General features: G+C 43.6%; 1 pseudogene; it reads right to left on the reverse strand.

The window, feature by feature from the left end:
- Positions 1-1,257: 1,257 nt before the first annotated feature.
- Positions 1,258-2,216, reverse strand: LOC147970505 (uncharacterized; annotated as a pseudogene).
- Positions 2,217-10,554: the final 8,338 nt, after the last annotated feature.

Raw genomic sequence — 10,554 nt, forward strand, 5'->3', positions numbered from 1 at the left:
GGTACAGTTACCTCATCAAGTTCTACTTTCCTCCCACTCACTTCTTTCGGGAGAAACTCCTTCTCTAGAAAGGATCCATTCTTAGCAACGAATGGCTTGCCTTCGGATCTGTGATAGAAGGTGTACCCAACAGTCTCCTTTGGGTATCCTATGAAGATACATTTCTCCGATTTGGGTTCGAGCTTATCAGGTTGAAGCTTTTTCACATAAGTATCACAGCCCCAAACTTTAAGAAACGACAACTTTGGTTTCTTGCCAAACCATAGTTCATAAGGCATCGTCTCAATAGATTTTGATGGTGCCCTATTTAACGTGAATGCAGCTGTCTCTAAAGCATAACCCCAAAACGATAGCGGTAAATCAGTAGGAGACATCATAGATCACACCATATCTAGTAAAGTACGATTACGACATTCGGACACACCATTACGCTGTGGTGTTCCGGGTGGCGTGAGTTGCGAAACTATTCTGCATTGTTTCAAATGTAGACCAAACTCGTAACTCAAATATTCTCCTCCACGATCAGATCATAGAAACTTTATTTTCTTGTTACAATGATTTTCATCTTCACTCTGAAATTCTTTGAACTTTTCAAATGTTTCAGACTTATGTTTCATTAAGTAGATATACCCATATCTGCTAAAATCATATGTGAAGGTGAGAAAATAACGATACCCGCCTCGAGCCTCAACATTCATCGGACCACATACATCTGTATGTATGATTTCTAACAAATCTGTTGCTCTCTCCATAGTACCGGAGAACGGCGTTTTAGTCATCTTGACCATGAGGCACGGTTCGGAAGTACCAAGTGATTCATAATCAAGTGGTTCCGAAAGTCCATCAGTATGGATTTTCTTCATGCGCTTTACACCGATATGACCTAAACGGCAGTGCCACAAATAAGTTGCACTATCATTATCAACTCTGCATCTTTTGGCTTCAACATTATGAATATGTGTATCACTACTATCGAGATTCATCAAAAATAGACCACTCTTCAGGGGTGCATGACCATAAAAGATATTACTCATATAAATAGAACAAGCATTATTCTCTAATTTAAATGAATAACCGTCTTGCATCAAACAAGATCCAGATATAATGTTCATGCTCAATGCTGGCACCAAATAACAATTATTTAGGTCTAATACTAATCCCGAAGGTAGATGTAGAGGTAGCGTGCCGACGGCAATCACATCAACTTTGGAACCATTTCCCACGCGCATCGTCACCTCTTCCTTAGCGAGTGTTCGCTTAATCCGTAGTCCCTGTTTCGAGTTGCAAATATTAGCAAGAGAACCAGTATCAAATACACAGGTGCTACTGCGAGCTCTGGTAAGGTACACATCAATAACATGTATGTCACATATACCTTTGTTCACCTTGTCATCCTTCTTATCCGCCAAATACTTGGGGCAGTTCTGCTTCCAGTGACCTGTCTGCTTGCAGTAGAAGCACTCAGTCTCAGCCTTAGGTCTAGACTTGGGTTTCTTCTCTTGAGCAGCAACTTGCTTGCTGTTCTTCTTGAAGTTCCCCTTCTTCTTCCCTTTGCCCTTTTTCTAGAAACTGGTGGTCTTATTGACCATCAACGGTCCATGCTCCTTCTTAATTTCTACCTCTGCAGCCTTTAGCATTGCGAAGAGCTCGGGAATCGCCTTATCCATCCCTTGCATGTTATAGTTCATCAGAAAGCTCTTGTAGCTTGGTGGCAGTGATTGAAGAAATCTGTCAATGACACTATCAATAGGAAGATTAACTCCCAGTTGAGTCATGTGATTATGATACCCAGACATTTTGAGTATATGTTCACTGACAGAACTATTCTCCTCCATCTTGCAGCTATAGAACTTATTGGAGACTTCATATCTCTCAATCCGGGCATTTGCTTGAAATATTAACTTCAACTCCAGGAACATCTCGTATGCTCCATGACGTTCAAAACGTCGTTGAAGTCCCGGTTCTAAGCCGTAAAGCATGGCACACTGAACTATCTAGTAGTCATCAGTTTTACTCTGCCAAACGTTCTTAACGTTGTTAGCAGCATCTGCAACAGGCCTGGCACCCAGCGGTGCTTCCAGGACGTAATTCTTCTGTGCAGCAATGAGGATAATCCTCAAGTTACGGACCCAGTCTGTGTAGTTGCTACCATCATCTTTCAACTTTGCTTTCTCAAGGAATGCATTCAAATTCAATGGAACAACAGCACGGGCCATCTATCTACAATTAACATAGACAAGCAAGATACTTTCAGGTACTAAGTTCATGATAAATTTAAGTTCAATTAATCATATTACTTAAGAACTCCCGCTTAGATAGACATCCCTCTAATCCTCTAAGTGATCACGTGATCCATATGAACTAAACCATAACCGATCATCACGTGAAATGGAGTAGCTTTCAATGGTGAACATCACTATTTGATCTGTTGGGGATCGTAGCAGAAATTTAAAATTTTCTGCGCATCACCAAGATCAATCTATAGAGTCATCTAGCAACGAGAGAGAGGGAGTGCATCTTCATACCCTTGAAGATCGCTAAGAAGAAGCGTTCAAGAGAACGGGGTTGATGGAGTCGTACTCATCGTGATCCAAATCACCGATGATCCTAGCGCCGAACGGACGGCACCTCCGCGTTCAACACATGTATGGAGCGGAGACGTCTCCTCCTTCTTGATCCAGCAAGGGGGGAGGAGAAGTTGATGGAGATCCAGCAGCATGACGGCGTGGTGGTGGAAGTACGGGATCCCGGCAGGGCTTTGCCAAGCGCAAGCGGGGAGGAAGAGGTGTCACGGGAGGGAGGGAGGCGCCAGGGCTTAGGGTGCTGCTGCCCTCCCTCCCCTCCACTATATATAGGGGCCCTGGGGGGCGTCGGCCCCTAGAGAGCCCATCTAATGGGACGGGCGGCGGCCTAGGGGGTGGCTTGGCCCCCAAGCCAGGTGGAGGCGCCCCCACCCCTTTAGGGTTTCCAACCCTAGGAGCAAGGGAGGCCCAAGGGGGCGCACCAGCCAATTGGGGGCTGGTTCCCACGTCACTTCATCCCATGGGGACCTCCAGGACAGGTGGCCCCGCCCGGTGGACCCCCGGGACCCTTCTGGTGGTCCTGGTACAATACCGGTGACCCCGAAACTCTCCCAGTGGCCGAAACTGGACTTCCTATATATATATATATATATATATATATATATATATATATATATATATATATATGTATATATATATATATATCTTTACCTCCGGACTATTCCGGAACTCCTCATGACGTCCGGGATCTCATCCGGGACTCCGAACAACTTTCGGTTAACCGCATACTAATATCTCTACAACTCTAGCGTCACTGAACCTTAAGTGTGTAGACACTAGTAGAAAACAGGGCTTTGGTCCAGGCCGGGCCAGCCCATTAGTCCCAGTTCAGTCTAGAACCGGGACCAATGTGGGCATTGGTCCCGGTTCGTAAGCCCAGGGCGCCGGCCGGGCCACGTGGGCCATTGGTCCCGGTTCATCTGGACCTTTTGGTCCCGGTTGGTGGGACGAACCGGGACCAATGGGCCTCGCTCCTGGCCCACCACTATTGGTCCCGGTTGGTGGCTTGAACCGGGACCAAAGGCTCCCCTTTAGTCCCGGCTCATGTCACCAACCGGGACCAATGAGGTGCCTATATATACCCCTCGCGCAAGAGCAGAGCACAGTGCTCTGTTTTTTCTGGCCGAGGGGGAGAGGGCTTTGTGGTGCTCTAGCTCACCTCCTATGCACATGAGGTGTTCGATGGAATGCCCGAGCCACACTACTTAAGCTTTCTCCTCTCGAAGCTCGACCTCCAAGCTCCATTTTCCTCGAGATTTGTCTAGATTTAGCGGTCCATCACGCCCCGTCCCCGTCTTCACCGCCGTCGATCACCCGCGCCGATCTCATCACCGACACCACCGTGGTGAGCCTCTTGTTCTTATCTTCTTTCTGAAAGGAAAAATATTCTTACTTGTATGTTTAGATAGATACTTGTATCATTTTCTTACATTTATTATTGCATCTTATATAGTGCGATGGTTTTGGTATCCGCCCCCGTCGGCCCTCGTCCTGTCTATGATTCGGATGTGGTGTGTATATTATATTTATAACTATTGGTTCATTTATTGTTTATGAAAATTATGCCGACCAACGTGACATAGATTTTATTTATCTAGGATGTATGTGAATCGAAAATGCCAACCGACCCTATTGTCGAGAGGTTAAATTTAGTTGAAGAAGAAAACAATTTGTTGAAGGAAAAAATAAAAAAAATTGAGGAGGAGAAGATGATATTGGAGTTGCATGTTGTGGATGTCGTCGATGATCACAAGATCAAGATGGATGCAATGCGCTTGAAGATTAGAAAGATTAGAAAATATGCCATTCATACCGAGGCTTGGTATCATTATGCCGTTGGATCAATTGTTACCTTGGTTGTGATTATGATCGCATTTGTTTTCGCATTGAAATGTTTTACATAGTTTCAATGTATGGTTTAATTAATTAGATGCTCTGGAGAGCTGTATGTTGTTAGATGAGAACTATGTATGCACTTTGGTTTTAATGTGATGATGAACTTCTATTAATTTGGACACTTAATTATATATAATGCACGCAGATGAACCGGCAATGGATGTACGGTGACAGACACACCCGCGAGTACATTAAGGGTGTGCATGAGTTTCTCGATGCGGCTGAGGCAAACAAGCAGAATGGTTTTATGTGTTGTCCATGCACTGAATGTGGGAATACGAGGTCTTACTCTAACTGGAAAATCCTTCACCCCCACCTGCTTTACAAGGGTTTCATGCCACACTATAATGTTTGGACGAGGCACGGAGAAATAGGGGCTATGATGGAAGACGGCGAAGAAGAAGAGTACGATGACAACTATGTGCCCCCTAAATACAGTGATGCTGCAACGGGGGGAGCTGGTGAAGATCAAGAGGAACCAGACGATGTGCCCAATGATGCCGCCACGGGTGAAGCTGCTAAAGATCAAGAGGAATCAGACAATGTTCCCGATGATGATGATGTCCGCCGGGTCATTGTCGATGCAAGGATGCAATGCATTAGTCAAAAGGAGAAGCTGAAGTTCGATCGTATGTTAGAGGATCGCAAAAAAGGGTTATACCCCAATTGCGAAGATGGCAACACAAAGCTCGGTACCGTACTAGAATTGCTGCAGTGGAAGGCAGAGAATGCTGTGGCTGACAAAGGATTTGAGAAGCTACTGAAAATATTGAAGAAGAAGCTTCCAAAGGATAACGAATTGCCCGACAGTACATACGCAGCAAAGAAGGTCGTATGCCCTCTAGGATTGGAGGTGGAGAAGACACATGCATGCCCTAATGACTGCATCCTCTACCGCGGTGCATACAAGGATCTGAACGCATGCCCGGTATGCGGTGCATTGCGGTATAAGATCAGACGAGATGACCCTGGTGATGTTGACGGCGAGCCCCCCAGGAAGAGGGTTCCTGCGAAGGTGATGTGGTATGCTCCTATAATACCACGGTTGAAACGTCTGTTCAAAAACGAAGAGCATGCCAAGTTGATGCGATGGCACAGTGAGAACCGAAAGAAAGATGGGAAGTTGAGAGCACCCGCTGACGGGTCGCAGTGGATAAAAATCGAGAGAAATTACTGGGATGAGTTTGCAAAGGACCCAAGGAATGTATGGTTTGCTTTAAGCGCGGATGGCATTAATCCTTTCGGGGAGCAGAGCAGCAATCACAGCACCTGGCTCGTGACTCTATGTATGTATAACCTTCCTCCTTGGATGTGCATGAAGCGGAAGTTCATTATGATGCCAGTTCTCATCCAAGGCCCTAAGCAACCCGGCAACGACATTGATGTGTACCTAAGGCCATTAGTTGAAGAACTTTTACAGCTCTGGAATGGAAACGGTGTACGTACGTGGGATGAGCACAGACAGGAGGAATTTAACCTTAAGGCTTTGCTGTTCGTGACCATCAACGATTGGCCCGCTCTCAGTAACCTTTCAGGACAGACAAACAAAGGATACCACGCATGCATGCACTGTTTAGATGACACTGAAAGTATATACCTGGACAAAGGCAGGAAGAATGTGTACCTGGGTCATTGTCGATTTCTTCCGACCAACCATCAATGTCGAAAGAAAGGCAAGCATTTCAAAGGCGAGGCAGATCACTGGAAGAAGCCCGCCATGCGCACCGGTGATCACGTGCTTGCTATGGTCAATGATTTACACTACGTAATCTTTGGAAAGGGTCCCGGTGGACTAGCTGTTCCGAATGACGCTGAGGGACACGCACCCATGTGGAAGAAGAAATCTATATTTTGGGACCTACCCTACTGGAAAGACCTAGAGGTCCGCTCCTCAATTGACATGATGCACGTGACGAAGAACCTTTGCGTGAACCTTCTAGGCTTCTTGGGTGTGTATGGGAAGACAAAAGATACACCTGAGGCACGGGAGGACCTGCAACATTTGCACGAAAAAGATGGCATGCCTCCGAAGTAGTATAAAGGTCCTGCCAGCTACGCTCTTATGAAAGAAGAGAAAGAAATCTTCTTTGAATGCCTGCTCAGTATGAAGGTCACGACTGGCTTCTCGTCGAATATAAAGGGAATAATAAATATGCCAGAGAAAAAGTTCCAGAACCTAAAGTCTCATGACTGCCACGTGATTATGACGCAACTGCTTCCGGTTGCATTGAGGGGGCTTCTACCGGAAAACGTCCGATTAGCCATTGTGAAGCTATGTGCATTCCTCAATGCAATCTCTCAGAAGGTGATCGATCCAGAAATTGTACCAAGGCTAAGGAGTGATGTGGCGCAATGTCTTGTCAGTTTCGAGCTGGTGTTCCCACCATCCTTCTTCAATATCATGATGCACGTCCTAGTTCATCTAGTCGACGAGATTGTCATCCTGGGGCCCGTATTTCTACACAATATGTTCCCCTTTGAGAGGTTCATGGGAGTCCTAAAGAAATATGTCCGTAATCGCGCTAGGCCAGAAGGAAGCATCTCCATGGGCCATCAAACAGAGGATGTTATCGGGTTTTGTGTTGACTTCATTCCTGGCCTTAACAAGATAGGTCTCCCTAAATTGCGGTATGAGGGGAGACTGACTGGAAAAGGCACTCTTGGAAGAGACTCAATAATATGCAGGGACGGATACTCTTGGTCTCAAGCACACTACACAGTTCTACAGAACTCTACCTTGGTGACCCCGTATGTCGATGAACACAAGAACAGTCTGCGCTCCAAACACCCGGAGCAGTGCGACGACTGGATTACATGTGAAGACATCAGGACTTTCAGCAGTTGGTTGGAAACACGTCTCAGAGGTGACAACACTGTTTGTGATGAGTTGTACTTGTTGTCCAGGGGACCATCTTTGACTGTATTGACTTACAAAGGATACGAGATAAATGGGAATACATTTTACACGATCGCCCAAGATCAAAAGAGCACCAACCAAAACAGCGGTGTCCGCTTTGATGCAGCAACCGAGAGTGGAAAGGATACATATTATGGTTACATAGTGGACATATGGGAACTTGACTACGGACCTAATTTTAAGGTCCCTTTGTTTAAGTGCAAATGGGTCAATCTGTTAGGCGGCGGGGTACAGGTAGACCCACAGTACGGAATGACAACAGTGGATATGAAAAATCTTGGGTACACTGACGAACCGTTCGTCCTAGCCAATGATGTGGCACACGTTATCTATGTGAAGGACATGTCTACCAAACCGAGAAAAAGAAAAGATAAGGAAGCGAATACATCATACGATGAGCCAAAGCGCCACATAGTTCTTTCAGGAAAAAGGGACATCCTGGGAGTGGATGGCAAGACAGACATGTCTGAAGATTATGAAAAGTTTCATGAAATTCCTCCCTTCAATGTCAAGGCTGACCCAAGCATCCTGATAAACAATGAAGATTATCCATGGTTACGGCGCAATAAGCAAATGACACAAGCGAAGAAAAAGTGAAGACTTTCTCCCGCAACTATTATGATGATACCATGCCAAATTTTTAACAGACAAGTATGCTATGCCAACTTTTTCAGAGTTCATTTGAAAACTATGAATTTAGGTCGAATTTTCTCTATTGGTGCATCTATGTTCAAATTTAAACTATTCAAATTTGAAAACTAATGGCACTAACACAAAGTTTATATTTTTTCTAAAACTAATGGCACTAACAGAAAGTTTATATTTTTTCTAAAACTAATGGCACTAACAGAAAGTTTATAATTTTGCTGACCTAAAAGCAAAAAGAATTAAAAAATAAAGCAAAAAACAAAAGAAAATAAATAATACAGAAAACAAAACAAAAAAACTGGAAAAAAATAAAAATAGCAACAATAAGTATTTTGTTGTAAGTAGAAACAAAATAAAATAAATAAAGCAACAAAGAAAACAAAAAAAACTAAAAAAGTGTTTTCAAATTTGAAAACTAATGGCACTAACAGAAAGTTTATAATTTTTCTAAAGCTAAAAGAAAAAAGAATTAAAAAATAAAGCAAAAAACAAAAGGAAATAAATAATGCAGAAAACAAAACAAAAAAACTAGAAAAAATAGGGCTCACCCCTATAATATTTGTTATGACTAACTAAAATTACTAAATTGAGTATAATGATAAAACACAGTAATATTAAATAGCAGGAAAAAGATTGACTCAAAAATCAATTTTTATAGTAAAGTTATTCATAAACTAGTGATTCACACAAATTTTAAAAAAAATCAAATTTAAACTATTCAAAATTTAAAACTAATGGCACTAACAGAAAGTTTATAATTTTGCTGACCTAAAAGCAAAAAGAATTAAAAAATAAAGCAAAAAACAAAAGAAAATAAATAATACAAAAAACAAATCAAAAAAACTGGAAAAAAAATAAAAATAGCAACAATAAGTATTTTGTTGTAAGTAGAAACAAAATAAAATAAATAAAGCAACAAAGAAAACAAAAAAACTAAAAAAGTGTTTTCAAATTTGAAAACTAATGGCACTAACAGAAAGTTTATAATTTTTCTAAAACTAAAAGCAAAAAGAATTAAAAAATAAAGCAAAAAACTAAAGGAAATAAATAATGCAGAAAACAAAAAAAAACTGGAAAAAATAGGGCTCACCCCTATAATATTTGTTATGACTAACTAAAATTACCAAATTGAGTATAATGATAAAACACAGTAATATTAAATAGCAGGAAAAAGATTGACTCAAAAATCAATTTTTATAGTAAAGTTATTCATAAACTAGTGATTCACACAAATTTTAAAAAAAAATCAAATTTAAACTATTCAAATTTTAAAACTAATGGCACTAACAGAAAGTTTATAATTTTTGTGACCTAAAATAAAAAAGAAAACACTACAAAACTATAAGTATTTAGTTCTAAGTAGAAACAAAAAAACAAAAAAGTGCCACCTACTAGGCCCCCACGGCCTGAATACGACTAGAAACCCTACCATGGGCTAGGATTCAGGCCCGCGGGAGGCCCAGTAGGCCCACAGGCACAGATTGCAGTGTTAGGCCCGAAAGCCTGCTTTAGAGAGGAGCTCGAGAGGGAAGGCGCACCGCACCTTATAAACAGGTGCGTCTCCCTCTCAACTAGCAAGGTGGGACTAAATATTTGGGTTCGGGGCAGCACAGGCCTTTGGTCCCGGTTGGTGGCACCAACCGGGACTAAAGGGGGGCATTTGTCCCGGTTGGTGCTACGACCCGGGACTAATGCCATCCTTTAGTCCCGGTTGGTGCCACCAACCGGGACCAAAGGCCGAAGAGGCCTTTGGTCCCGGTTGGTGGCACCAACCGGGACTAAAGGGAGGCATTCGTCCCGGTTTGTGCCACGAACCGGGACCAATGCTGTCGGTATATAAGCTGGACTTGTGAAAATTTCACAACTTCACCATCAGTTCATGCCCGACGCCCCAGCGCTTCTCCTCGTCGCCGTCGCCATCATCGCCCCTGCCTCCGACGCCGTCGCCGCGCCGCCCCTGCCCCCGACGCCGTCGCCGTGCCGCCCCTACCTCCGACGCCGTCACCCCGCCGCCCCTGCCTCCGGTGCCGTCGTCGCGTCGCCCCTGCCGCCGACCACGTCATCGCCGCGCCGGCCCCTGCCCCGCGGCCTAGCCCCTTCCCGCGGCCCGCCCCCGCCCGCCGGCGCCCTTGCCTCCCCCGCCGTCGCCATCGCCAGACGCCCCCGCTGTGAGCCGCCGTGCCGGTCCGGCTTTGTTTTGATTTTGTATTAGATTAATTTTTTGTTCATATATATAATGTATATTTGTATGTATGTGGCTATATGTAAGTTCAGAGCATGTTTTTTATTAGATTAATTTCTTATTAGATTTATTACATTAATGTTTTTGTTCACAGCATGTTTTTGTTCATATATGTATTTTTTGTTCATATGTGTATTAATGTTTTTGTTGCATATATGTAATTTTTTTCAATGTATATATTTATGTGGTAGCTATGTATGCATGATGAGGGGGGGTGGGGGTCGATATACCCCCTCCCCGATAATTTCAACATGAGCAGAGGTCGATAT

This window comes from Triticum urartu, chromosome 5A, assembly GCF_056163025.1.
Source record: "Triticum urartu cultivar PI428250 chromosome 5A, HENAU_Tu73, whole genome shotgun sequence".
NCBI lineage: Eukaryota > Viridiplantae > Streptophyta > Magnoliopsida > Poales > Poaceae > Triticum > Triticum urartu.